General features: G+C 32.5%; 2 long non-coding RNA genes across 5 annotated transcripts; one reads left to right on the plus strand and one right to left on the minus strand.

The window, feature by feature from the left end:
- Positions 1-1,899: 1,899 nt before the first annotated feature.
- LOC148190886 (uncharacterized) lies at positions 1,900-5,867 on the minus strand. 2 transcript variants are annotated; one of them, XR_015782758.1, is made up of 4 exons: positions 5,648-5,867; positions 3,018-3,052; positions 2,884-2,932; positions 1,900-2,183 (listed from the first exon to the last, which is right to left on the minus strand). It is a non-coding gene; the product is annotated as an uncharacterized LOC148190886 (long non-coding RNA). The 2 variants fall into 2 exon arrangements; XR_015782757.1 differs by having other exon boundaries at positions 2,727-2,932.
- Positions 5,868-6,211: 344 nt separating this feature from the next.
- On the plus strand, positions 6,212-9,033 carry LOC148190887 (uncharacterized). 3 transcript variants are annotated; one of them, XR_015782852.1, is made up of 7 exons: positions 6,212-6,655; positions 6,788-6,839; positions 6,953-6,990; positions 7,284-7,357; positions 7,773-7,826; positions 7,905-7,990; positions 8,599-9,033. It is a non-coding gene; the product is annotated as an uncharacterized LOC148190887 (long non-coding RNA). The 3 variants fall into 3 exon arrangements; XR_015782850.1 differs by having other exon boundaries at positions 6,212-6,839; XR_015782851.1 differs by lacking the exon at positions 6,953-6,990 and having other exon boundaries at positions 6,212-6,839.
- Positions 9,034-24,342: the final 15,309 nt, after the last annotated feature.

Genomic DNA, 24,342 nt, shown 5'->3' on the forward strand with positions numbered 1-24,342 from the left:
GTCGTCATAGTGCTGTCGTTCGAAGGCAAAACCTAGACGATGTCGTCTTCCCTCCTCCCAACCACCCAGTGTCGTCGTAGTGTCGCCGGAGTACCTTTATAAAAGGTATTTTCTTCCTTTTAACTATGACTTGTGTCCTTAATTAATTGTACCTTTGTTGTTTTTGTTTTAATGTTTAATAGCAAATAGATTTTCAGAGCTTTTGAAATTGATTTTTGTCTTTCGAACGACTAGGTGTTAATTTTCCTGCATCTGCCAAGTGTTTGAAGGGATGCATGAATGAACTTGAGAGTTGATTTTTTTCAATAGTCTCGATGACTGCATATCTTTCTTTCAATATTGTTTTATAGGTCCTTATTAGTGAACTTGGTAGGTAGAGGCTACCTCTATTTTTGAATTGTATGGAGAGCTAAATTGCTTTTGATTTTTATATCGCGTTGCTATGTGATTGTAATGGTGCCTATGGATTCTGGAAATTTTGATACATATACTCTTTTATGTTATATGAAAAAGAAACGTAAAATGGGGTTTTCGGTTACTTATATGAATCAATTTGCGATTGATTTCTGGTGGTTAGTTATGATTACTTATGATTTCTGGTGGTTAGTTATGAATCAATTTGGGATTGATTACTTATGATGTATAGACTAATCTGTCTAATTTTATAATAGATTGTTAACTATGAACATATTGATTGATCAATCTTTCTGCATCCTTCTTGTGATATATGCAAAATAAAAGTGTATGAGTGTATGAATATTAAATACTGATGCATGAACGATATACACTTGGGTAATGAAAATAAACCTACTTTTTATTTTGTTTTAGACTGAAATAAGAGAAAGAAAGTTTTAGTGAACTGTTTGGTGTTTTATAATGTTTCTGCCAAAAATAGAAAAGTAAAATGTCATTGTTTTATTCTATTCTGTCAGAAAATTTCTACTGTCTTTATTCTGTTTTGCTGGAAATCTACACTAATATTATTTGATGTTTGGGTTAAAAAGAAAAAAAAAAGAAATTGATGCAAGGGAGTTTTGTTGTTTTGATTATAATGCTGCAGAATTATTGATTTAGTTAGTTGATTAAATCTTGTTTAAAATATATATTTATATGGTGTGGGGGCAGGGCATATATATATTATTGTATGGGATGTTAGTCAAGATTGATATATATTATATTATATTTATACATATTAAACTTATTACGTTGTTTATTATATAGCATAAGTTTTCGGTTTAAATTTTGGATCTAAAATATTATAATTATTGTTATATATTAGATAGCTTGTAAAAAGGTCAACTATGTACTTCAGTTGAACTTTTTGCACAGAAAAGTCAATTATGTACATGAAACTCATTTTGGAGTGCCTAATTTCTTTTCCATCATTTTTTTCAATTATAAGTAATTTGGAATCAATTTTTATACAATTTATGAACAAAAATGTGGTAAAGGAAGCATAATTACTAAGAGTCATGGTGCAAGAACAAAACTGATACCAAAGGCAAAATAAATGGGTTATTCAATTGAACTTTTTGCACAAGAAGGTCAACTATGTCCATGAAACTCATTTTGGAGTGCCTAATTTCTTTCTCATCATTTTTTCCAATTATAAGTAATTTGGAACCAATTTTTATACAATTTATGAACAAATATGTGGCAGAGGAAACATAATTACTAAGAGTCATGGGGCACGAACAGAACTAGTACCAAAGACAATATAAGTGGGTACTTCAGTTGAACTTTTTGCACAGGAAGGTCAACTATGTACATGAAACTCATTTTGTGCCTAATTTATTTTCATCATTGCCACTTAAGCCAATTTATTTTCATTATTCTTTCTACATAAAACCATGTACATACAATATTTAATAAATCTTGACATCCAAATTTAGTGCGGACTGTAGTGCAAACATTTTAAACATTGATCATTCTGATCTTCAAATTTCATTAACAATAAATGTAACAACTACTTTTCTTTCAACATTATTAAGAACAAATATGTATAGTCAGCATCAATACATATTGAAAAAGTTCTTAACAAACAATAAATAACTTTGCAAAAATCATTATTCCCCAACATTCTACAAAATTCCTAAATCTTGGAACACTTGATTCCTCCGCACATTGTCCACATCCAAAATACTTTCACAAACATATTGCTTCCTAACTTGTTGCATTTCCTCCTGCAAAGACAAAAATGCACAACATATCAATAAAATGCAACATTTCTATGAAAGCTCCATAACATGAAAATTTTTACAACTTAAAATTGTGTAAGTGGGCATTGTGTTTCCTTCGTATTTCTCAATGTCATCCCACAACTCCATAATTTTCAAAACAATTACTCCACAATCAAATCTATAACAAACAAAGTCCAACAACAAAATAATGATATTTAACATATCAATGATACAATAAAATATTATATTGGTACAAATTATTGATGTTATCTAATACTGTAAAAGGCATGTTACTAACTGCCTTTGAATGTCTAGGAAAGTAAAAACCAATAAAACAAACTAAAATATACAAACGACACACACAATCAACATCCATGCATTATTATCTATTAACAACTTTATCCTACTTTTGACATCTTTTAGAGTGAATGACTTTGAAGAAAATTGTTGACAAACAACACCACCAAAGTTATCATCATAATTGACATCTAAACCACCAACATTCAACGGTAAACCCATACAAACATCGTCAACTGTAAATGGTACCATTGTTTGCTTCAAAACAAAACATTCATGCGGCCAACCCAACATCTAACCATTTCCTTGAACAGAGGAGCACAAAAATCAATTGGGTTGTTCATATAAAGACACCACTTGAATGGAGTCTCCTCGATACGTGTTCTATCAATTTGTCATAGTATACCATTAATGTCGACTGTCGTTTTTGTGTCGCTCCATGCCTGCAATCGCCACTACAATTCATTTTCAAACCAAAAAACCATCAAGAAACTCTTTTCAAACAAAGATATCAATTTTCAAAACATTAAATCTACTTACATTGTTATAACCTTCTTCTTTTGTGCAATTCATCACTGTCAATCCAACCAAAGTACAAAAACAATGTAAGATTAAACAAACAACAACTCAAAATGTTGTCAAATATTGTTGTTAAAGTATCATTTTTCAAAGTAAATAAATTGTCTAAAATACAAAAAAAAAGAGTCAAAACCCTCAGATGCAACACAATGATCATACATAGTCTTCATAACCCTCCTAGTGTTTGCTCCTATTGCTCCTCGTTCATACTTATGCAAATATGCAAGTATAATGGTTTTTGTAACGCCCCTAATTTGGGTTTCACATAGTGTGTAAAAATTTAAAATTTTTCTCAATCATGAATAAAATCATTTTACTTTAATCGATTAAGATCTATAAAGGAAATTTCGTTCATATTCCTCATACCAAAAATCTACTAATTTATAATCACATACCAAAAATCTACTAATTTATAATCACATACCAAAGTTACTAAATTAAACAGTTAACTAATATCAAACAATTTGACAACCTATAATCCATTCAAACAGCCATGATTCATTATTTCAAACTACTAACTAATCAAACTTAACAATGTATTTTGCAACACAAGAACTCAATCAAATTAAACATTCATTTTTAATTCATATTTTAAGGCATAACAAATTAACTATAATTACAAAATAGGCTTCAATAATCTAATAAATATTGATGAACTAAATTTAAACCAACAATTTAGTACATTAACAGGTTCGTACCTCTTTATATAATTAAATTATTGTAGTCATCTAGTTATATTTTTAATTCCAAACCATTATCTAATACTTAATATAATATACTAATAACTCCTTTTTACAAGCTATCTAATATATATATATATATATATATATATATATATATATATATATATTGTAATATATTATTTTAAATATTCTACTAGAAAAGTTGATTGCACTTTATAATATATATAACATTGTAATCCTGTATACCCAAAGTCCTAAACAAAATATATATTAGTACGCTGTATAATATATAACATAATAATTATAATATTTTAGATCCAAAATTTCAACCGAAAACTTATGTTATATAATAAAATACGTAATAAAGTTAATATATATATATAATATAATATATATCAATCATGACTAACATTCCATACAATAATATATATGTCCTGCATCTACACTGTATAAATATATATTTTAAACAAGATTTAATCAACTAACTCAATCAATACTTCTGCAGCATTATAATCAAAATAGCAAAACTCCCAGCATCAATTTCTTTTTAACCCAAACAACAAATAATTTTAGTGTAGATTTTCAGCGAAAGAGAATAAAGACAGTAGAAATTTTCTGGCAGAATAAAATAAAACAACGACATTTTACTTTTTTGTTTTGGCAAAAACATTATAAAAAAGCAAACCGTTCACTAAAACTTTCTTTCTCTAATTTCAGTCTAAAACAAAATAAAAAGTAGGTTTATCTTCATTACCCAAGTGTATGTCATTCATGCATCAGTATTTAATATTCATACACTTTAAAAAGTCATCTATTTATGTACATTTAATAAAATTTCTTCCTTCCTAAAATAAGCTCTTCATTTTATATTCAACTTTCTTCATATATTAACTCAACCAAGTCACACACCATCCAAAACTTACGATACATCAACATTACTCTACTTTCCACAACAAGATTTTATTCCAGAATCAAGCATACATATGCCTACATATTATATATCTTTCTAATTTCAAGTATATTTGAATCTAGAACCAATATATATATATATATATATATATATATATATATATATATATATATATATATATATATATATATATATATATATATATAAATGATACTAAGAGAAATTTCTAAGTGCACATTAGCCATTAAAAGGACATACAACACTGAATAGTTTATTAATATTTGATTATAAAACAGCAAGGTCATATTCCTAATTTGCATTCAATTTGCATTAAAATCAATTAGCATAATTTGACAGAATAGGACACACTCATACACTTTTATTATATCACGAGAAGGATTGTAGAAAGATTGATCAATCAATATGTTCATAGTTAACAATCCATTATAAAATTAGACAGATTAGTCTATACATCATAAACTAACCACCAAAAATCAATCCCAAATTGATTCATATAAGTAATCGAAAACCATATTTTACCTTTCTTTTTCATATAACATAAAAGAGTATATGTATCAAAATTTCCAGATTCCATAGGCACCATTACAATCACATAACAACACGATACAAAAATCAAAAGCAATTTAGCTCTTCATACAATTCAAAAATATAGGTAGCCTCTACTACCAAGTTCACTAATAAGGACCTATAAAACAGTATTGAAAGAAAGATATACAGTCATCGAGACTATTGAAAAAAATCAACTCTCAAGTTCATTCATGCATCCCTTCAAACACTCGGCAGGTGCAGGAAAATTAACACTCAGTCTTTCAAAAGACAAAAATTAATTTCAAAAAAGCTCTGGAAATCTATCTTACAGCAAATGCCAAGACCAATAATTGCTATTAAACATTAAAACAAAAACAGTAAAGGTACGATTAATTAAGGAAGCAAGTCATAGTTAAAAGGAAGAAAAAACTTTTTATAAAGGTACTAACGGCGGCACTGGGTGGTTGGGAGGACGGAAGACGACACCGTCTAGGTTTTGCCTTCGAACGCTGGCACTACAGTAGCACTGCGGCGGCAATAGGTGGCTGGTTGGAGGGAAGACAACACCGTCTAGATACGGCGGCACTCCGACGACAGTGGTGGCTGGGTGGAAGGAAAAAAACTTTCTCTCTTTAGTTTTCGTGCTCGAGCTTTTCTCTCAAATGCTCCTCAAATTGCAAATCTGAAAATGACAAAATGAAGCTGAATTTTGAAACCTATCTCCTTTCTCATTGCCACGTCATTCTCATGTTAAAAATTCATTTTCCATGTGCACCACTGAAATTTGGACACGTGTTTTGTGTGTAAATGTTGTCAAAAGTTGTTGTTGAAGTATCATTTTCCTTATGAAATAGTTATTATAGAAACAGAAATGATACTTTAACAACAACATTTGACAACATTTTGACACAGTCCACGTGTCAAAATGTGATTGGTGCACGTGGAAAACAATTTGAAAAATTAGAATGACGTGAAAATTGATATTTGGAATTAGGGGTTTCAAGTTTTAGGGGTTCATTTTCAGCATTCAGATTTTGAATCCGAGACTTTGTTAGAGAGAGAACATAAGCTTGGGAGAGAGCACGAACCCGAGACAGTCCGTCTTCCTCTGACCGAGCCACCCATGGAGCGCGTTTTGAGTGGAAAGGAATATGAGGTGGAAAGGAAAATGGACACAGGATTTCAAGTGGCGGGGTTTCATTTTGTCATTTCAAAATTGGGGATTCTGAGGCAACCTTAGAGAGAGAACCCTAGAGAGAAGAACTTCCCTTCTACCCACTCCTTTTCGTGCCTCTTCCCAAAAACTTCATTAGAGTGTCGGAGTGTCGTCGTTGACGAAAGTATTGTCAATTCCGCTGACCGGCGCCATTCGCCGGGTGAACATCGTCGTCGTTCGAAGCTTTGATTGCAACAACCACTTAAAAAGAGCGTTTTCGCTGTTCCGCAATTGTTTGATCGTTCGTTTGGGAACTCTTTAGTTATTGTTTGTTATATGTTATTTTTGTTCTTCCTTCTTGCACCATTTATTGATTTTATTATTTTATGGGTGTTATTAATATATTGTTTATCCTTATTTGATTTTGGTGTAGTGTCATGGAGGAACTTAGTGAATAGAGTAAAACTTCTTATACGAGGAAGAAGGTATGTAGGGTTTTGTTAATTTTGATGTGCTATTGTAGATATTTTTACTTTGATGGACTTGTCTGAATGTATTAACACTGATATCTCATGTTTTTCACTTCTGGGTCTTTCAGTGCTGAAGAAAGGATTTTATGGAAAAAATATCTTCTTGGTATGAACAAGCTTTTTGCATAGGTTTTGTTCTTTCAATTTACTGGGCTGCTGATCATCTTCTTCCAGTCTCTTCTAGGAAGTCAGTTTCATTATTATCCAATTGATCAATATAACTTATAAGTATGCATATAAAAGTGTTTGACTATGTTTATTTAGTTTTTTCTGCCCTCGTTCTCTGGTTTTATATCTTTATCTAGAAATTCAAATGTTAAATATTTTATGTTGATTAAATATTACTCAGCATAGCTTATGTTTCTATCTTCATGTTAATGTATATTATTTCATGGACAGGATTCACACGACCCTACTGAACTTGTTCTCAAGAATGCATTTAAATGGATTTTAATGTTAAGAGAAAGTACAAGGTAATGATTTTTTCTTTAACTCGTGATATTTAAGAGAGTGTAAATTCATATATTTTAGAAGGTTCTATTGAATCCTTAAATTTTGATAAGCTTCATAGTTTTTTGAATCCATCAAGCATTTTAATTTCTCATAATTCCTTGTTACCATCAACCCCATCTTCACTAGCAGAGCAATCAGCATGTCTGACGTGTGAAAATGCTATATGGTATATCATTTCTTCTTTATTTTTAGTGAATCACTTTTGTAGCTTTGTCACTAGTTACATACTCTCTACTGCTCTTTAATGATCAATTGTTCATGTACGAACCATTACATGCTTCCCCAGCTATATCAGTAATTATAATTGGAGAGAATCATTGACAGAGCCTTTATCGAAAAGTGATGGATATTGAAACCAAACTTTTTTTTGTGTAGGTGCTGCCCCATTTGTAGATAGAAGTGATATAGTTGCTCTTATAATGAGACTTGGTACTTAATATCTGTTTATTCCCTTCTCTTATATTTGTCTCCCATCACTTTATTATTAACTTGGAGAGTTTGAAACAGCAATGCCACCTTAGTGACTGGGTTTTTCTTCATTGATGCAATTTTCCAGCAAACACCATGTGCTTTTGATTGGAACTCCTCTCTAGGTATATTTAAATTCATGCCATTGTGCCTACGATGATTTACTTATGATGTCTTAAACTGTTTTAACAACATGGGTTCATTTGAAATTGTCTGGTTTGTTTTTCGGCTTCTTATTGGGGTTTTGTTTAATGTCTAGAAAGCATGTGAGTCTTGTGATTAGAGTGAAGAATTTTATTTTCTTAAAGTCATTCATGCCTTAGTGGATGGAATACACACACATAATTATTATAAAGATATTAAAATATTTTTGTTTCTAATAATGTTTTATTTACAACTTTAAATTATTAACCAGTTTCTTGATGTGATTTTTTAGCCTTTGGGTATAAAGAAGATAAGGTGCATCATGTTAACTTTTAAAGAAGACTTCTTAGGTATAGAAAAATGACTTACGAAGACTCAGTTATAACACTATACATTTGCCTCCCCCTCCCTTCTTTAAAATAGTAAGCAAATGTGTATAAAATGTAATGTAGAGTGTCTTATAACCTCACATCTCTTAAAGACTATTGCACCATATGCACAAAAATCAAAATTTGTACTAGTTTTTTAAGACACCGTAGGATGTTATGAATAATGTATGCATTGGTCTGATCAATATTTGTATGTGCAGGATTATGACACAATAGTAGGGGAAGGAAATATTGAATTATCTGAAGGGTAGAAACAATGGGTGGCAATTGCACGACAATAGTCAAGAATACCAAAAATATTACTACTAGATAGGGCCACTAGTGCATTTGATGCATATGAAAAAGTGGTTCAAGATGCACTAGAGCGTGTTATGGTGAATTGAACCATAATAGTAGTGCCTCACACGTTAACCACTACAAAGGATGTTGGTTTAATTGTGTAGTAAAAAGTTGTGTGATAGCATAGAAGGGAACACATGAAGCATTAGTCAGAAAGGAAGGTAATTATGCTTCCTTAGTAGCATTGCACATAAGTGTTTCTACATTCTAGTTTACTTTCACCTCCTTTTGATTTTATCCAAGAAATACCGCTCTAAAATATTTCCATATCAATAATTTTGCAACTTTAAATGTCACTCTTTGTCTTCATTCTGCATGGATGTTCACAATAAATATATATATATATATATATATATATATATATATATATATATATATATATATATATATTTAGTTATTTAGTTTTCATTTTTGTTATTAAATTGAAGACGTGATGGTTAACATATATCATTAATGATTTTATTAAATTTTTGTTATTCCATTAACTATCCAAAATTTGTATAACTCTCTCAATTTGTAGACTTTTCCACATTAAATAAAATTTTGTTATTAAATAAAATTTTTATTATTCCATTATAGCGTTAACTTGGATAATAATATAAATTTTTTTTCTAGACTTTTTCACATTTTTATTATCCACGTTATTTTATTTTCTACACTATAATTTTATTTTATTGTAATGCACTTTAAAACAACATTTAAAATTTTTATTTGTAAAAAATATAAAAACAACGTTTAAAATCATAAAAAATTATATTTAAAAAATAGAAAATTAAAAATATAACAAAATCTCAAATATTTAATTGAAATTTATAAGAGTTTTAAAATAGAAAGTAGAAAATTAAAAAATAGTAAAAATATAGAATTATTTGAAATTCGTAAAGTTTTAAAAATAAAAAAATATATATATAGAAATTTATTTAAGAAGAACTATAAAAATGGAAATTTTAAAATATAACCATTTAAGATATTTGAAATAAATTTCACTATTTTTATTTTACTAGTTATTCACTTCAAAATCAATGTCATTTTCATAGTTTACTTTTCTGTGCAAAATTTTTGCCTGAAGTATCCACTTATTTTGCCTTTGCTACCACTATTGTTTCTGCACCATGAGTTTTACTAAATATGGTTCCTTGGTCATGAACTTCTATATAAATGACATAATAATTGGTTTCACATCACTTTTAAGTTGAAGAAATTATGAGAAATAAATTAGGCAGTCCAAAATGAGTGTTATCTTCGTAGTTGACCTGCTTGTGCAAAATCATTACTTAAAGTACCTACTTACTTTTCCTTTGCTACCCCTGTTGTTTCTGCACCATAAGTTTTACTAAATATGGTTCCTTTGCCATGGAATTCTATATAAATGGCATAATTATTGGTTCCATATCACTTTTAAATGAAGAAATGATGAGAAATAAATTACATAGTCCAAAATGAGTGTCATCTTCGTAGTTGACCTGCCTATGCAAAACTGTTGCCTGAAGTACCCACTTATTTTGCTTTTGCTACCACTGTTGTTTTTGCACCATGAGTTTTACTAAATATGGTTCCTTTGCCATGGAATTCTATATAAATGACATAATAATTGGTTCCATATCACTTATAAGTTTAAAAAATGATGAGAAATAAATTAGGCAGTCCAAAATGAGTGTCATCTTCAACGTTGACTTGCCTGTGCAAGACCTTTGCCTAAAGTACCCGCTTATTTTGCCTTTGGTACCAGTGTTGTTTGTGCAACATGAGTATTACTAAATATGGTTCATTGGCCATGAACTTCTATATAAATGACATACTATATGGTTCCACATCACTTTTAAGTTGAAGAAATGATGAGAAATAAATTAGGTAGTCCAAAATGAGTGTCATCTTCATGGTTGACTTGCCTATGCAAAACGTTTTCCTAAAGTACCCACTTATTTTTCCTTTGCTACCACTTATTTTGCCTTTGCCTGAAGTACCCACTTATGTTTTGATCATGATGGGGCGTCCTTATTCAAATTAAAGGTGTTTGGACATGATGCTCAATATTTGAAGTTGGAAACATTTATGTTGAAGTCAGTCTACCTTGGTGTGCATAACTGCTAACGTAACTCTCCACTTATTTGAACTATGCTCCCACACCTATATTGAAGGTATATTTCTTTATTTTTAACATCATTTGGTTACTTAAGTGGTATGTTTTGATCATGATGGGGCGTCCTTGTTCAAACTAAAGGTGTTTGTACATGATACTCAATATTTGAAGGTGGAAATATTTATGTTGAAGTTAGTCTACCCTGGTGTGCAGAACTGCTAACGTAACTCCTCACTTATTTTAACTATGCTCCCATAACTTCAGAATCTCGATTTTATATTTCTTTTAAGTCTATCTAAGCATATAAAAATCGCTAATATGTGATGATATTATTAAAAAATAAAACTTAAACAAACAGTCCTATTACCAAACAAATTAATAAAAAAATTCACAATTTCATCACATTTTCATTATGCTTAATTTGAAAGCCATCATCATAATGATTGTACAATTTAGACAATTTAGATATTAAAATTTCTCTATGAAAAAAGTCATTACGAAAAGGAATGCTTAGGGAATAAAGTCGTCACATGGCTAGCTAGCTGCTTGTAGAATACTCGACTTAGGTGACTTTTCTAGCCTTTTTAATTTCTAGACACACGTGAAGAAAAAAATACTTCCATAATCTAAGGTCTGAAGAATGATTTTGAAATCATATTACAAACAGAAAATACATCAGAAATACTTTTGTAATTTCATTGCAGTTGAATGTAGATATTCTAACCATATCCCGGTTATTTTATTTCTTTTTCTAATTTTAATAACATTGAACCCACCCTTTATAATTAGAGGTTCATCAGAAAACATTATCAAATCAAACACATTAACTTATTGTTTGATAAACTAGAGGTATAATCCTTAAATGTATGTATATATATACACCTACGAAAGAACAATGTTTGAAAAAGGTTCTATTCTATGTACAAATCTAAACGAAAATCCAAGGGAATGGGTAATTTTTCAAAAAAGTACACAATTGGCACCCATTCCCATGTTCTCTCGTAAGCTTTAAATTCACTTGACCTCCTCATATGTGATGATGTTGTGGATTTCAGAATCAAGTGATAGTTTAAACTTTAGAATCTTGTGAAGCTGACAAAAAGGTTTCACTTGCTTTGTTGGAGTTTGACTTGAATCAATTAGTCTTGTTCTAGAGAAAAGGTTCACTTCAGATGATCTTGTCTCTTCATGAACCACAGGGGCATCTGCATGTTATCAAATAACTTAATTTAAAGGGGGAAGTAAATCAAATTAAAACTTAGTTCCATAAAAGCATGTCTTCCATAAAACATGAGCATCTTAACAATTTGAAAGGCATCGTTACTGAGTGATTAAAGGATGGCTATTATTCTGAAAACATATCTAATTCAACAATTGATTGACAGATAGAAATAAATTAGAATAAATATAGAAATAAAGATATTCTTTATTTCTAAATCTTCTACAAGTTCATTTTAGAGTTTACTCGAGACTATAGTTGCACCATGGGTGGAGAAGAAACAATACCAACTTCCAAATATAGATTACATGATCTATTACTGCTATATAGAATAGTACATAGGATAACAGGATGGATGGAGAGTTAATTAACGGATGCTGCTAAACATGCCGACAGATAGAGCAGTTGAGAGAAATTTGGGAAAAAAAATATAAATAACAACATTGTAGGAAAATGCCCATGATTTCCAATCTCAATGAAGACATGAACTAAGACATTATAAATCTTTTACTTACATAGGAAATGCGGAAGAATCAAATTAGCAACCTAGACAACACAAAAGTATAAAAATAAAACATTGATGGGAATATCCTTTAGGGGAGGAACTAGAGACTTTTAGGTGCTTATATAACTATACAATAGAACCATACAACAAAACATAGATGGGAGGGGACATATTCTCCCATCTTAGAGATCCAATGTTATCAATCCCTTACATTACCCAACATATTCTCACAAGAATAACAACCAAAATTAACATGGGAAGAACTTCTGAGGACTAGAGATTTTCTAATTACTATATAACCATAAAACAAAAATGTGAAGGAGCAACATGGTATTTTGCTAGAAAGTTCAACTGACCTCGCTCGGTAGGGTGAGACCCTTGACAAGATGAATCCAGCCAATAGCCACATAGACCAGTGTTTTCAATGAATCCAAAAGAACATACTGATGGAAAGCTACATTGAGTTGAAAATTAGAAGCAATAGAGATAAAAGGTTCACTAGGAAATGGCCTAACCTATCAGGAGAAAACCTTGAAAAATTGTTGCTTGTGAGAATAACACCAACTAAATTGTTGTAAGATACATTACTACAAATTTTTAAGTCAATAACCAATCTATTAGGTAAAATATATAGGATCTTTCCAAAGAATTATAATGCTAAATTGTTCCAAAAGTAAAATCAAAAGAGACAAAACTTACATCAAAGAAAGACTAAGGCAATTTACAAACGAAGACACATCCCCAGATAATTTGTTCATTTCTAGTCTCATGTGGAATTTCAAACCAATAGATGTGATTAAAACATGTAAGAACTGCAACAAAATTATCATTCTATCATGATTTGTCAACTCAAATTAACAAAATAAACCCAAGAATGACAAAATTAGTTTTGGGTCTATTCAAGCAATTAAAGAACCTGATCTCAATACTCTATCAAATCTAATGAACATAGATTCTAAGCATAGTTTTTGAGAAATTCGTCCAAAAAGACAACATATATTGCAACAAATTTATGTATTTCTACCATCAATAAATTAGTAGAATTTAAGGAAGTTGGTTTACTGACAAAAGAGATTTGCAAGTCCATAAAATATCATCAACTTATATCAACAAGAACTTATAAAGCAAACATTGAATAAGCAAGAAAAGAGCTTACAAAGATATCATGTTCTGAAGCTGGATCGCGAATAGGGTTCGCGAATAGTTCCACCGGCGGCACTTTGGCGAGCAATGCACCGCTACGCTACAGTGAAGGAAGCGGGTGGGATGATTCGAGACTCCAAACGCGTCGATGGGTGGCTGGGTCAGAGGAAGAAGGACTCTCTAGGGTTCGCGAATAGTTCCGCAAGCGACACTCCGGCGAGCAACGCACCGCTACGCTACAGTGAAGGAAGTGTGTGGGAGGATTCGAGACTCAAAACGCCTCCATGGGTGGCTCAGTCGGAGGAAGAGGGACTCTCTCTAAGGTCCGCGAATAGTTTCACAGGCCGCACTCCAGCGAGCAACGTACCAACATACCACTACGCTACAGGGAAGGAAGCAGGTGGGAGGATTCGAGACTCAAAAACGCCTCCATGGACGGCTTGGTCGGAGGAAGATGGACTCTCTCTCTCGGGTTCGCGCTCTCTCCCAAGCTTTTGTTCTCTATCTAGTAAAGTCTCAAATTCAAAATCTAAATGCTGAAAATAAACCCCCAAAACCCCATGCTCCCAAATATCAATTTTCACGTCATTCTAATTTTTCAAATTGTTTTCCACGTTCACAAATCCCATTTTGACACGTGGTCAATGTCAAAATGTTGTCAAATGTTATTGTTAAAGTATCATTTTCCAAAATTATTTTAAAGAATAAGTGTGTGAATATATATAAGTAGTGATAAAGAATTGTAAAATACATTTTCATACAAATTTTTTTTTACAATTTTTCTTAATAAAATAACCTTATACAATAATATTGTTTTCTAAAGCTGTTAATTAGTTTCATTATTTACATATATGCACATATATACATATATGCACATATATACATATATGCACATATATACATATATGCACATATATACATATATGCACATATATACATATATGCACATATATACATATATGCACATATATACATATATGCACATATATACATATATGCACATATATACATATATATATATATATATATATATATATATATATATATATGTGGCTACATATTGGATGCCTTATTTTTAATTCATACCTACAAATCTGTTTAAGAATATTAATTCCACAAATGGATTACATCGCTCTCGGCCAATCAATAAGTTTTCAGGATATCATCAATCACATAATTTCTTAAGATATTAACAATCAACTATAACACCAATCAGCACAAGATTTTAGTTATTAGCCTAACAACGTTCAACAACTTTAATGAAACTAGATATCAATGAAAATAGATAACACATTGTATCAAGTGATTGGTTCATCTTTTTACCTTCTAGCATTAGACTTGATGTTATGTTTATTATATGTTTATTTGCTTATTTTTATTTTGGCTCAAGAGAATTTCATTTTGAGTTGCTAAACAAATATTTCATTATGTCATTGGAATATATAACCTTGATTGTTAGTTTAAGTGAATGGAAAATTCTAGGTTAGTGGGTTATTGTAATGTAAACTAGGATTGAGATAAAGTAAAACAAAACAAAAAAAGGTACAAGTGGAGGGGAAGAAACTTAATGTTATGGGCAAGCTAAAAGTAAGGGACAAATGTTCTCTTAATAGCAAAATCATAATATATCTTAACTACTAATTATTGTTCTCAACTACTATATAATAAAAATCTAACTAAAGGATTACAACGTTTACAATAGAAAGATTACTTTACCATGTGACAATAGTGTTATTATTAGTAAAAAGAATAGGTTAGATCTAAAATAAGAATTGAATGGCTCCAAAGACTTTTTAAAACTACTTTTCAAGACGTTGATGGATAGATGATTTAGGAGGTTCTAAAATAGATCTTATATCAAGTGGTGGTGAGGAAGAAACAAAGGACCTTGTAAGGTCTTATGATACTTGTCAATAATGCATAGATTTCAAAAAATGTTTATCATTAGAGAGTTAAAAACTTGATGTGGCATTGATAGAAAATATGACAAACTTCTTTAATATATATATATATATATATATATATATATATATATATATATATATATATTATCCATAATGGAAGATGATTAATAAAAATATAATGCAGAATTGAGTATAAAGAAATTGAAAAGCAACCTACTTTAGTTTATATGAATGTTTCATGTTGAAATATACATGGGAATCTTGAAATATATGTGAACAATTGGTATTATCCATAAAATTTTGTTGTTAATAGTCATATTGCAAAATAATTTATTGAATTTTGTTTATAGTACATGTTACATATTGAATTAATAAGAATTCCTAAGTCTCAACATGATAGAGGATACAGAGATAAGGGTACTTGAAGTGTAAAGATAATAAAATAAACACATGTATACATATTAAACAACATTAATGAAGTAATTTTTTTAAATATGACACCACATAAAGTAAAATCAAGATATTAGACTCATGAATGTATGAAAAATAAGCATTGAATGAGCAAAACAAGAGTTTCTTAGGTTTGTTTAAGAAAAACAAAAACTATGATAAGGCTAATGCTTTTTTCAGGTAATTCATGGACCTAATAGTGATGTCATTATATTTAGTGGATATGATATTGACAAGTATCCACTAATGTAAAAAAATCATTAGTGTTGTGTTGGCACAACATTTAAAAGTCAGAGTACAACCCTTTTAAACTCATAGAAAGGTAATTGGATATGGAGTTGTACGAAAAAAGTTATACACTAATGCAGAAAAGACCTTTAACGTCGCCATTTAGTCGTCCGACCCTTGAATATCTAACGTAAAAAGTGATCAGTGACACTTCTATAAATAAGCTAATGTTGTAGACGTCGAACGGGGATGGTCCCCGACGTCTATGGTGGGACTAGAATACCAAAAGTCATTTTACTTCGCAGTGTAGACGTCTGGGCCCCTATGTCAGACGTCTAATGTCTATATAGACGTTCGGGCCCCTATGTCGGATGCCTAAAGACCTGACAGGTAGGTGAAAATGTGCCTTGTTCCATTGCTTTAGATGTCCGGGCCCCTATGTCGGACGACTAATGACCTGACAAGTAGGTGAAAAGGTGCCCTGTTCCATTGCTTTAGACATCTAGGCCCCTATGTCGGACGTCTGATGTCTCTATAGACGTCTGGGCCCCATATATTGGACGCGGATAGCCTCCGCCAAATTTAATATTTTAAATACACATAGACGTCTGGCCCCTATGTCGGACGTCTGATGTCTCTATAAACGTCCGATGGAGGAGGACCTTTTTGTCTAAGGCTATTTTATTACACTTTGCGCGAACTCAGGGCAGTTGCACGCATTATTCATCATCTTCCTCGTCACGTTTTCTCTCGCAACTTTGCATTTTCAGGTTATTTTTTTTCTTTTGGACCGTTTAAACATACTTTTACAATGATTAAATTAGTTTTTGATGGATTATCTTCAATTTGAACCGATTAAAATGAGTTTTCGTTGTGTTTTGGTGCAGTTTTGCTCGTTTCCTTAGGCGACGATTTCTTGCGTTCTTGGGCAGCGTATGCATGTCATTGACTTTTGTGTATGTATGTTATTGACTTTTGTGTATGCATATTATTGGCTTTTGAGTATGCATGTGATAAAGTTTCGTTGTGTTGTTATGATTGGTATGTTAGTTTATTAGTATCTAATTAAGTGAAACTTAGTTCTCGTTTGAAATTTAGCACAAACGATTAATCTTTTAATCGTTTGTATTAAATTTTGAATTGTCTGATTGGACAGTTTGGGAAAATTATTTTTCATAATTTGTTACATGTACGTTGGAGTTTATGGATGAGATTGATAAAATTTCGGTTCAGTATTTGTGTTGTTCTCCAAATGCATATTTGATTGTGGTCATCCTTTACTACTCTCATTTCGTGTATATCGTAGACCAATGCGAAATGTTGCTGAAATCTTATCAAATTTATGATATAGACTTCTTTGCATGTCTATTAACAAATTATGAAAAATAGTTTTTCTGAATGGGTAGGGCCTAACCTTGTGAGAGTTAAAAAATTGAAACTGATGAAGTATATTATGAACATAGTATGGATTGAAGCTAGATGAATGAACGTCGCATCAGTGAAGAATATGAGAAGGGTGTTTCAGAGTTCTTGCAATATGTTGAACAAAATGCTAAGTCTGTGAATGAGAGATATTTTCGTCCTTGTGTTCATTGTCTTAATCAAACACTCCAAGACTTGGGCAATATGTGTGACCATCTATTCATGTTCGACATAATGAGAACTTATACTATTTGGACTTGGCATGAAGAAGTATTGGACCAGCCTACCACGTCACGAGGAACAGATTACGTGGAAGAATGCTTGACTGATCATTTAGAGGACATGATTGTATGATTGATTCTCTTAAACATGATTCAGAGCAACCGTTGTTTCTAGGATGCCCTAACTTTACACGTCCGTCTGCAACTGTGAAGTTGTTTAGTGTAAAAGCAAGGAATGGATGGACTGATAAAAGTTTCACAGTTGTTGGAGTTGTTGAAGGAGATGCTTCCGGAAAATAATACTCTACCTATTCATCATTACGAGGCCAAGAAAATTTTATGTCCAATGGGACTCCAATATCAAAAGATACATGTTTGTCCTAATGATTGTGTTTTGTACATAAAGGAGTTTGCTTCGCTAAAGTATTGTCCAACGTGTGGTTTATCCCGTTTTAAAAAGAAAAATGACAAAAATAATAGTGATGAAGGTAATGATGGTGCACCTGCTAAGGTGATCTGGTATTTGCCTATAATACCTAGGTTCAAACATATGTTCTCTGTTAAAGAAGATGCAAAGAACCTTAAATGACATGTTTCCGGAAGAAAGTGTGATAATCTTCTTCAACACCCACCTGATTCACCACAATGGAAGAAGATCGAATAAATATTTCCAGAATTTGGTGCAAATCCAAGAAACTTAAGACTTGCACTTGCAACTGATGGTATGAATCCTTATGGGAACTTAAGTAGGAAACACAATTCATGGCCAGTTATGTTGATGATATACAATCTTTCTCCATTGTTGTGCATGAAGAGAAAATATGTGATGTTGTCCATGATGATATCGGGTCCTAGACAACCTGGAAATGACATTGATGTTTACTTGAAACCTTTAATTGATGATTTGAAAATGTTGTGGGAAGAAGGGGTCAAAGTGTTCGATTTAGATGTTCAAGAAACTTTTCATTTGCGTGCAATGTTGTTTTTCACTATAAATGATTTCCCAGCATATGGAAACTTGAGCGATTATAGTGTTATAGGTCATTTTGCATGTCCCATTTGTGAAGAAAACACTAGTTACATTCAATTGAAGCATGATCAAAAGACAATATATACAAGACATCGAAAATTGCTTCCCTGTAATCAACCTTACCGTAGATTGAAAAAAACATTTAATGGAAGTGTTGAGGACGAGGATGTGTGCAGACCCCACAATGGTGAAGAAGTGTACAACGAAGTCAAAAACATTGATATTGTCTTCGGAAAACATCATAAAAGTACCTTTGCGAAAAACATTTGGAAGAAACGATCAATATATTTTAATTTTCGTACTGGTGTAAACTTGATGTTAGACATTGTATAGATGTCATGCACGTTGAAAAGAATGTTTGTGACAGTGTCATCGGAACTTGATTAAGCGTGAAAGGGAAGAAAAAAGACAGAGTAAAAACATGACAAGATTTGGCTGACATGGGAATCCGTTATGAGTTACATCCACAGTCAATTGGAAGACACACCTATCTGCCCCTAGCATGTCACACTCTTTCTAAAAAAGAAAAATAAAGTTTTTGTAACTCTTTAAGAAGTGTGAAGTTTCCACAAGGTTATTCTTAAAATATTAGTAACCTTGTTGCTATGCAAGAGTTAAAGTTAGTTGGTTTAAAGTCTCACGATTGTCATGTATTGATACAACAATTGTTACCAGTTGTTATTCAAGGCATATTACTTGCTTCTGTTAGAGGTATTCTGACACGTCTGAGTTTGTTCTTTAATACCATTTGCAAGAAAGTTGTTGACCCTCGAGGTTTAGATCAATTGGAAAATGAAGGAATAAGAATACATTGTGAATTGGAGATGTATTTCCCACCTTCTTTTTTTTGATATCTTGGTTCATTTGATTGTTCATCTAGTCAGAAAAATTCGAATATGTGGATCGATTTTCTTAAGGTGGATGTACCTTGTTGAAAGATACATGAAGATCTTAAAGGGATATGTCAAAAATCAGTATCGACCAGAAGCTTCAATCATAGAGCGATACGTTGCAGAAAAAGCCATTGAACTTTGTTCAAGTTATATGCCAAGTTGTGAACTAGTGGGTCTTCTTAAGAGCAAACATGAAGGAAATTGTGAAGGTACAGAAGCTTCAATCATAGAGCGATACGTTGTAGAAAAAGTCATTGAACTTTGTTCAAGTTATATACCAAGTTGTGAACCAGTGGGTCTTCCTAAGAGCAAACATGAAGGAAAATGTGAAGGTAAGGGTGTTCGAGGTGAGAGAATTGAGTGAGTTAGTAGAAAACAAGTTGATCAAGCTCATTTCTACATCTTAAACAACAATGTTGATGTGATTCCTTACAATTCTGAACACGTTAATGAAATGAAGGCAGCATACCCAAGAATGAGTGAAAAACCCATGTGTTTATCCTTCTTGCATCTTGGGATGACGTCCCAAAGGTCGAAAGGAACCTTTTATGGCAAGATATTCATGTATGTTTACTTATTATGACTTTGATATACTTTTATCTCTAATAAGTTTATATCATTAACATGTTCTTTATTTTAAAACAACAAAATTTTGAAATTCCAAACACTACTCAGCTTAGAAAGAAAGTGTTGTCCCATGTAGCGACCAAATGGAGGGATTTCAAGACAAGACTGACATGTGTATATGTCTTTGGAGACAAACAACATGAGAATCCATTGGAACACTACAATTTTACACAGGAGGAATGGATGCAGTTTCGTGCATCTAGAGAGTCTGCCGATTGGCAGGTTTGTCTCTTAACATCTACAAAGTCTTTAGTTAATGCATTTTATTATGATTTTAAACTTATGAATATACATGGTTTCACAGGGTAAAAGGTTAGCCACCCAAGAAAGGCAAAGGCTAAATGATGCACCACACATGTTATCATGAGGTGGTTATGCAAAACTTGAGAAGAAGATAAGCAAGACTCGAGCGGAGGCCTTAGGACTTGAGTCCCCTGACCTAGCACCTACACCTTCTAGGTACGAGCTATGGAAGGTTGCTCAGACTAAATCTGATGGAAAAATGACATCTTCCTTAGCTGCCTTGATCTCACAAAAAATTGTAAGTTCAAACCAAAACATTGTTTGATTGTGTATTTATCATCGCATGTATTTTTATGTAACAAAGTTTTTTTTATATGCAGGATGAGTTAGTTGAGCAGAAAACTTAAGGAACATTTGTTGGCCAAGGTAGGGACGACATTCTAACAACAGCCATTGGAAAGTCCGAGCACGCAGGACGTGTATGTGGAGTTCCTGGGACGATTGGTCTTCGTGAATACTTTGGCCCTGCACAAAAAAACACTTAATCCATGAGTCAGGAGGCATTGAGGAAGATGGATCTTTAGTGGGAGGAAAGGCTCAACCAAAGCATGAGATCAATGGAGCAACGATTCATGGAGCAACTACAAGAACAAAAAGAAATTCAAAGAGCGCTTGAAGAAAAGTTGCATTCCATGACGTAGCCCACTGATAACGGTTTAAAATACTGTTATCTATGAGGTGATTTTGATGCTAAATGCACCCTTTTTGACTTAGAAACTTGCTTTGACTCATGTTTTTGCTTTAGTTTTGTGAATAAGAGAGTTGAGGTTATACTTGATGATTTTACCACCAAATTCCCTTGATATTCTAGGCTATTGGAATGATTTGAAGGAAGAGTTAAAGTACCCAATAGTTGGAATACAGAAAAGTCAACCAGAGTGCAGAAAAGTCAACCGCGAAGCTTGGACGCCCAAGAGGCTTGAGCGGCCAAAAATCGACATCCACCGCCCGGGTGCCCGAGCGGCATGCGTCGTGGATTAAGTCCAATTTTTGCTCTGTTTCGAATCTTTTGGATCGGGCCCTGTTTCTACTCTTTTCCAACTTTATTTAAAGGACCCAGGTACTCTACGTTTGGTATCTTTGGCTAGAGCAACACAAAAACACACTCTTCTACTCTCTGAAGGCGGATCTGGAGGCAGGAGCTTCCTCTTCTACTCTTAGGGTTTTACTATGTCATGTTTTTTCATTGTACATCTAGTTTCTCCATGTCTATAGGGAACTAAACTCTATTTGTTGTTGGAGAATGATGTAACCTTGTGAACTCTCATGTATTTGAATTGATTTTTAATCATATATGCTTTATTCATTAATTGTTAGGGAATTCATCTGTTTTAATGCTTGCTCTATTTAACTCATTTAGTTGCATGATTTATGAATTGCATGAGTGTCGGGAGGTTCCTTACAATTTAGGTTCTTGTTGAATTCACCCAAGGGTAATATTTCTCAAGGATGAGGGTATGAGTACTTGGTCGTCTTAAGCTCTTGATCTCCAGACTCAATTTTCTAGGAACATTAGGAATTGCACGAACTAGGAATTAAGGCAGGCTTATTGCGCAAAGGGATTGGGTTCTAAGTACTTTAGTGAGTGACGTTAACATTAATGCATAAAGAGGAATTCTTATATACATGAGAGGGAACCTGGTGAAATCTAACCCCAACAACATATTCATCTCATATTAAACAACATTCTTTCATCTCTGTGTTACTCTACTATTGATCAATTTACATTCATATTTTATTTTATATTTTTGCATCACAAACCAATGATCTTGTTTCTTTTAAGTCTTAATTAATTAAGTTATCACACGACTTTTTAGTGTCGAGAGTCCTCTGGGATACGATACTTGGTCTTACCATTTTATATTACTTGTGCGATTTGATACACTTGCCAATCCATCAACACCCACCATGGGGTTGCCCATTGAAGCTCCCCCACCACCTAAGGTCAGCACTAGGGGATCATGCTCTGTTGTAGACCGTACTGAGTATAGTGGTCAATATGAGTTGTTGGTTGATGGGGATCCCCCACACATTGTGGCTGTCGGACAAGTACTTGAGGGAGGGCAGACTATTCATGGTGTTCCCCTATTACCCCACCACGTGCGTGTGACGATTGACGAGGTTCGGGATCCACAGGTTCAAGTGCCTGTACCCACTTCAAAAAATTCATTTTGTGGGGGAGGCCATAGGAACATTTATAGTCTGGCCTAAAGCATTGATCATGTCACACATTGCTACACCACAGGTAATATTTTTATTATTAGTCTTTGTATGTTAAATTTAAAAATATTTATTCATAACTTTGAAATTTTTATGTTCAGTTCATACGTCCCTAGAAGTAGCGGATACATGAGCCAATCATAGATGAAGATGATGACCTGGCTGAAGCGGAGGATGATCCTCTAGCAAAGCATGATGACTTGGCTGAAGCGGAGAATGATCCTCTAGCAAAGCTCATGACAAAATTACCCAAGTTGAACAGAGGACCAGTAGAAGTGTATTGGGATAATAGAGTATTTGGCATCCCCATGTCCTAGTATATATCACATTCAATAATGCACTAGAGATCATTGGTGGAGATAGGATGTTGAATATTTCCATCCTTTAACTATGGTGCATGTAAGATAGTTAATTTTGTTTTCCATATTAAACTTATTTACATTCTTAGTTTCTAACAACTTAACTTTGTTGTTTTAGGTACATGGACACAGTCATTGTGGACCAAGGTCGGTCTTCCATGTACGGATTTGTTGAACCTCAGACCATCCAACCTTCGGGTAACACAATTGAGAGCAAACAAAAGTATTTGGAAACATGGATGGCTGAGTCAAACAGAGACATATACTTTGTGTCATACATTGATGGGTATGGGTTGCTTTATGTAAAATTTCATTAAAGTTTTCTTAATTAGTTTACTAACTATTTATGAATCATGTAGGTCTCACTGGTAGTTGATGCTCATCATTTCCAAACAATGTAAAATTGTATGGTTTTGTTCGCAGCATAGGAAGATGAAAAATGACTTGAGAAACATGCTTCAAGGGTAAGTGTTTCTCTTTTTATGTTTCAAATTCATTTTGACCTTCAATTTTTATGATAAATATAGTTATATTAATATTACCTTGTGTTTTCAATGTAAATAGAGTAATGGGTAAAAACCAAGGTCAGCTAGTATTTGTCCTGTATCTAAAGGTTGTAAGTCATTTATAGTTCTAATTTATTTTACTAGTTATTGAATGATCTAAATGCTTGATTATTTAGTTTGTCATTTTAGTGTAACAAACAGCCAGATTCATGGGAATGTGGCTACTATGTCATGTCTTGGATTAAGATCATTACTCGAGTTGTCATTACAGATGACTGGAATGAGGTAATGATGCTTAACTTATTTAGATTCTTAGTTTCTAAATCCTTAACTTTGTTGTTTTAGGTACATAATGCATCTTTCTTCATTTTGCAGCGCGTCAAGAGTACATATGTTATACCAGAAGACGCAATTAAGAAGATAAGACAGAAGTGGACAACTTATCTTCTGCAAAGATGGACTTAGATAGAAGATTTATTATTGTTGTTGAACATA

Source organism: Vigna umbellata, chromosome 11, assembly GCF_029865625.1.
Source record: "Vigna umbellata cultivar VRB3 chromosome 11, Vumbellata_1.0, whole genome shotgun sequence".
Lineage (NCBI taxonomy): Eukaryota > Viridiplantae > Streptophyta > Magnoliopsida > Fabales > Fabaceae > Vigna > Vigna umbellata.